General features: G+C 45.9%; 1 pseudogene; it reads left to right on the top strand.

Annotated features, from left to right (window-relative positions):
- On the top strand, window positions 1–2260 carry LOC117099372 (annotated as a pseudogene).
- The last annotated feature ends 3701 nt before the right edge of the window (window positions 2261–5961 follow it).

Here is a 5961-nt window from a genome sequence, read left to right as displayed (position 1 = left end):
ATAAAAATTAGAAAAATCTAAACAGTTAACAAAGGATTAGTTGAGTACTTTGTGCTCTATGATGTTTCTATGTAGAAATACTATACATCTATAAAAAATGATACTTACCTGCCCAGCGCTGTCTGCCCAGCACTGCCCACCCAGTGCCTGTCCCCAGACTGAGGCCCAGTCCCCTTTGCCCTTGTCCATCAAAGGTGCCGCCAGCATGTCTGACAAACTGCCCTACAAAGTTGCTGACATCGGCCTGACCACCTGGGGACACAAGGCCCTAGACATTATGGAGAAGGAGATGCCGGGCCTGATGGCATGCAGGAGCTGTACTTGGCCTCCAGGCCACTGAAGGGCACCTGCATTGCTGGTTGCCTGCAAGTCACTGTGGAGATGGCCATCCTCATTGAGACCCTCATTTCCCTGAGTGTTCAGGAGCAGTGGTCTAGCTGCAACATCTTCTCCACCCAGGACCATGCAGTGGCTATCTTTGCCAAGGCTGGCATGCCAGTGTTCATCTGGAAGGGCAAAACAGATGAGGGGCACCCATGGTGCATTGAACAGACACTGTACTTCACGGACGGGCCCCTCAACATGATTCTGGATGATGGGGGTGACCTTACCAGCCTTGTCCACACCGAGTACGTACCCACAGCTTATGTCGGGCATCTGAGGCATCTCTGAGGAGACCAAAACCGGGGTCCATAACCTATACAAGATGATGGCCAATGGAATCCTGAAGGAGCCTGCCATCAATGTCAATGACTCCATCACCAAGAGGAAAATTGACAGCCTCCATGGCTGCCCGGGAGTCCCTCATAGATGGCATCAAGTGGGCCAAGATGTGATGATTGCCAGCAAGGTAGCAGTGGTAGCAGGCTATGGCGATGTGGGCAAGGGCTGTGCCCAGGCCTTGCAGGGTTTTGGGGCCCATGTAATCATCACCAAGACTGACCCCATCAGCGCACTGCAGGCTGCCATGGAAGGCTATAAGGTGGCCACCATGGACGAGGCCTGTCAGGAGGGCAACATCTTTGTCATCACCACAGCCTGTGTCAATATAATCCTTGGCCGGCACTTTGAGCAGATGAAGGATGATGCCATCTTGTGTAACACTGGACACTTTGACGTGGAGATCGATGTCAGGTGGCTCAACAAGAATGTTGTGGAGAAGGTAAACATCAAGCCCCAGGTGGGCTGGTACTGGCTGAAGAATGGGTGCCACATCATCCTGCTGGCTGAGGGTTGGCTGGTCAACCTGGGTTGTGCCATGGGGTGCCCCAGCTTTGTGGGGTATAACTCCTTCATCAACCAGGTGATGGTGTAGCTTGAGCTGTGGACCCACCCAGACAAGTACCCCATTGGGGTTCACTTCCAGCCCAAGAAGCTGGATGAGGCAGTGGCTGAAGCCCCCACTGGGCCAGCTGAATGTGAAATTGACCAAGCTAACTGAGAAGCAAGCCCAGTAGCTGAGCACATCCCACGATGGCCCCTTCAAGCTGGATCACTACTGCTGCTGAGAGTCCGGCCTGCCCTTCACCTTCCAGCTGCTATCCTTGCTCAGGCCCTATCTCTCCTCCCTAAGAGCAAATGGCACCAACTTTGCAATTGATTTGTCAGTGTCTCCCATTGATGGGGCTGGTCACTCAGTTTTTGGCCTCTGCAGCATCCCTCACACTATATCAAGTGTGGCAGGGGGAATTGAGAGGCCTCTCCTCAAGCCCTGGTCATGATAGAGGTACAAGGGAGGCATCCACAGGGAACCATGAGTTGAATGGTCTTGGAACTGCTCACTAAGTCAGTCCTTCCTTAGTCTGGCAGTTGGTAGTGGAGTCATAAAGCCCGTGTACCTTACCATTCAGGTAAGGTTCCGGGTCTGTGGACTTATATCCGTGTGCTTGGTTTACAGGTTCAGTGGTTCCTCAGCCCATGGCAGATGAGAAGGAGCTACATTGAAGGGCAAAGAGGAACTGTTGTTTGACTTTTCCTGAGAGCCTGGCTTAGGGCTGGGCCTTCTCTTATAACAACCTTATAACAATGAGGTTGGTACTTTTAGTCCCTGTTTTACAGGGGTCAGAATAGACTTTAAAGGGATAACTGAGAAAGCACAGAGAAGTGACAGCACAGAGGGGCCATAAAAACATAAAAGCAGGCATAGATCTGCTACTACTTGTAATAAGATGGTTCCTATCACAACCCTGGGTCAAAAAGATAATAATTTGGTTTATAATGTTAAAAGAAAGCAGGAAGGTGGGTAAATAAAAATCTTGGTACCTGAAAAAAAAAAAAAAAAAAAGATGATACTCAGGCACAGTGGCTCATGCCTGTAATCCCAATGCTTTGGGAGGCCCAGGTGGGCAGAGTGCTTGAGCTCAGGAGTTCGAGACCAGCCCGGGCAAAATGGTGAAACCCCATCTCTACCAAAAATACAGAAAAATTCGCCTGGCATGCTAGTTGCACCTGTAGTTTCAGCTATTCTAGAGGCTGAACTGGGAGGATCACTTAAACCCCAGAGGTGGAGGTTGCAGTGAGTGGAGATGGTGCCACTGCACTCTGGCCTGGGTGGCAGAGTGAAACCCTGTCTCAAAAAAAAAAAAAAAAGATACTTATGAAGGAAATTCTTACGATATAAAATTGTGGAAAAAATCGTTAATATAACTATTTATGCCATGACCCCCAATTATGTAAATGATAATATGTGCAGAGAATAAAATACCAAAAGGAAATACACCAAAATGTTAACATTCTTTTCTTCTGAGTGACTGCATTATGGATATTTAACTTTTTTCTCCTTCATAGTTTTCTGCATGTTCCAATTTTTTTATAGTGAGCACTTATTACTCTCAAAAATCAATAACAATCAACAATAGAATTAATTTGAATCTGGAGATATGTCTCTGCCAACCACATCCCTGACCTGCCCTCATGATATCTCAAGATGATGAGAGGAAGAAAGGCTCAAGTTGTAAACCCACACTAAATGCAAGGCACCATCCCCAAACAATGAAGCTAAATGTTGAAATCCTGCTTCAAAGGTCCTCTGATGCTAAAATAAGCCCAGAAAAGCATTTGCTACAGTTCTTGGAGATCTATTGAAGGACGTCATTCACAGTGGGCACCAAGTCAAACCCTCACTCGTCATCAGTGTTGGCTGCAATACAAAGAATTTGAACCATTTGGGGGAGGAATAGGGTTGGAGCTTCACAAATAACTCTATCCCTTAGGTTGCTATCATTGTAATAAAGGGGATTACTGACAGGTGCACAGCACAGAGCTTTCCCAGCCATCATCTCATTTGAACTTGGCAACAACCCTGGAGGAAAGATGTTGATAGTAACAACAACAACAATAACAACGATGACGGAGACTTAACATTTACTGAATACTTATTATGTGCCAGGAATCAATTCTAAACACTTCACGTACATTGTGCCTTTTAATTAAAAAGCAAAAACAAAACAAAACAAAAACAGGGGCTTGCTCTGTCACCCAGGCTAGAATGCAGTGATATAATCATAGCTCACTGCAGCCTCAAACTCCTAGGCTTCAGTGATCCTCCTGCCTCAGCCTCCCGAGTAGCTGGGACTACAGGTGCACATTACCTTTTAAAAATTTTTTGTAGAGGTGAGGTCTTGCTATCTTGCCCAGGCTGGTCTTCAACTCCTGGTCTCAAGCAGTCTTCCCCTCAGCCTCCCAAAGTGTTGGGATTTCAGGCTTGAACCACTGTGCATTCCCCTTTTAATCTTTTTAGCCTTATCTGTGAAGTAGAAAGAGTGATTACCCCCACTTTAAAAGCTAGTATGTTGTCACTCAAAGTAGTCAAATGACTTGTCCCAGATCACCATGCTTACAAATGAAAGCATAGAATTTGTAGTCATTTCTTTAGACCTCAGGTCCAGATTTCCACAACTGCCTACTGTTGTTCCTCAGCTTTGAGGGGTTTTTTTATTGCTGTATTATTAGAGGAGACAGTAGTTTAGCAGTAAAGAATGCCAGGTTCAAATCTGGTGTTTCTAGCTGTATAATCTTGGACAAGTTACTTTAGCTCTGTGTCTCAATTTCCTCCTCTGTAAAACGGGGATCATAATATTTATCTCATAGGCCTCAAAGTCAAATGAATATAAAGCTTTGAGCCAAAGTCTGCCCCGAAATGAACACTCAGAAGACCTTGGTACATGTCTGATTTTCCTATACCTTGCCTTCTCACATAGATGGTCGAGGTCAGGAGGGTACAATGTCCTTGGGTTCAATGCCCAGAACTTCTAGATCTTTCAGAAGAGTCATACTCTCTGACTTCCATGGCCTCGGCCCTCTTGAAGAGCCTCCTTTGCTGGAGCGTGTGCCTGTCAGAGGGTAGCTTCTAGGACTGAGAGAGTACTTGGAGGAATGAGCACTTGACTCCTTCTCAGAAATCCTTAGGCCTTTAGGACTATGATGCCCTTTGTTGAACTATTTGAGGTAGCTGTGTTGATTTCTTGCTGGCTTCTGGGGGCTGGATAATAAGGAAATCCACTTCTGGAAGAGCAACTGTTTCCCTGAAAAGACCACAAAAACGGCAACTATCACAGCCGGAAGGGGACTTGGCATCAGTCCTTTCAAACATGTCCTTGTACAGATAATTAACCAAGAACCGCAGAAGTAAAGCATCTTGATAAGATCCCACACTGTCAAGAGCCAGGGTCATATTCATCATCAGACTCAAATCAGTCCATACAAAGGAGGCAGCTCAGGGCCAGTGAGAGGCCTAGAGTCTACTGGCTGGACACTGATGGACCTTCCCACCTTCTGACTCTGGCCCAAGGCTCTCTTTATGTCCCCAGGCTCCCTCTCCAGGAACTTCCCTCCTAGAATCACAGAAATGGCACTCCACTGCCAGCTTCTTAACAATGGCCAAGGCAAGATTTTAAATAATGACAATACCAAGGCAGGAGGATCACCTGAGGTCAGGAGTTCAAGACCAGACTGGCCAACATGGTGAAACCCCGTCTCTACAAAAATACAAAAGTTAACCAGGCATGATGGCAGGTGCCTGTAATCCCAGCTACTCGGGAGGCTGGGGCAGAAGAATCTCTTGAACCCGGGAGGCGGAGGTTGCAGTGAGCCGAGATTGTGCCATTGCACTCCAGCCTGGACAACAACGCGGGACTCCATCTCAAATAATAATAAAATGATAGCAATAATGAGGATCTGCTCTCAGGCAGCAGTTGGGACGTTAGGAATTACAAAATCTTCCAAATTAGGTCACATTCGTGTAAAGGAATTAGAAACATCTTTCCCATTTCTTCAGGCCCAAATTAGCACAGCCTCTGCAGAGGGTCCTGGTAGATCAGTCCTCCTCTCAGGCCCATGGGTCTGATTTCCTTTCTCAAACAGCCACCGAACTTTTCTTATGATTATGGAGTGTTTATTGGGTGTGTGTAATGCCTCAAGTGCAGTCTGGAATTTGGAACTGTCACATACTGGCAGCACAACCTCTTTAAGAGGCAGGAACTGGTTATCTCTGCCATCCGGTCCCATGTTGGGGAACTGTCTATGAATCAGCTAAGATGGGTTCCCAGCCCTCCATCTATCTCCCTTCAAGGTAAAATGGGCTAGTGGGGAAAAAAGTCCATGATCTAGCAGGCCTGGCTGGTCTACTTCCAGCCTATGTTATTTAGAACAAGAATCAACCTTTTTAAGCTTCAGTTTTGTCATCTGTAAAATAAGTATACAATACCTGGTCTACCTATTGTGTTGCTGGGAGGATTCATTCATTCATTCATTCATTCATTCAGCAGAAATGTATTAAACACTGATACAGAGATACCTTAGTGAACAAGACAACAAAAAAAGGTGCATACAATATAGTAAGATAATCAATTAACAAATAAATGGGTAAATAATCAAGATATTTACAGGTTAAGCAAGTGCTACGAGGGAGATAAAAATGGTGCTGTGACACAGAATAACATCCCCTTAGAGTGATCAAGGAAA

The sequence above is a fragment of the Trachypithecus francoisi genome, unplaced genomic scaffold (genome assembly GCF_009764315.1).
Source record: "Trachypithecus francoisi isolate TF-2019V2 unplaced genomic scaffold, Tfra_2.0 Lachesis_group16, whole genome shotgun sequence".
In the NCBI taxonomy this organism is placed as follows: domain Eukaryota; kingdom Metazoa; phylum Chordata; class Mammalia; order Primates; family Cercopithecidae; genus Trachypithecus; species Trachypithecus francoisi.
The sequence above is the reverse complement of the archived record's forward strand: the minus strand, read 5'-3'. Positions and strand labels throughout refer to the sequence as shown.